Below are 455 nucleotides of genomic sequence, written 5' to 3' on the forward strand. Positions count from 1 at the left end.
GTGTGAGGGCAAGTGTCCCCACTGACCTTCTGCTAAGAACTGGTTCCTTTTTTCTAATTCCCTAATTCGCGATTCTAGGATCCTTATTTCCTCTGTCCACCTCCTTGTGGATTCTGATGTTTGCCCTATAAGGCAGGCCAATTGGTGTACTAAAAGGACTGCGGTTTTCTTAGTGCTAACTTTCTTCTGTCCTAAGAGCCAATCTCGCTGTCGTTCTAGGGCCTGGGACAGATCCCATCCCCCCTTTTTCATCTGTTTAATAAGTGAATGTCTATCTGTCATATATTGGTTAATGAGAGACCCCGGGGTTCCCCATTGATCTTCCTTCCTCGCCATGATAAATGATAGGTTTATACTTACGATCTCCCCAGATCTCTCGACTGCGTTTAACCCACCGGCCACATCCTGGACAACAAGGTGCAGAGCTGGATGAACACAGCAGGCCAAGCAGCATC

This window comes from Rhincodon typus, chromosome 1, assembly GCF_021869965.1.
Source record: "Rhincodon typus isolate 14 chromosome 1, sRhiTyp1.1, whole genome shotgun sequence".
In the NCBI taxonomy this organism is placed as follows: Eukaryota; Metazoa; Chordata; class Chondrichthyes; order Orectolobiformes; family Rhincodontidae; genus Rhincodon; species Rhincodon typus.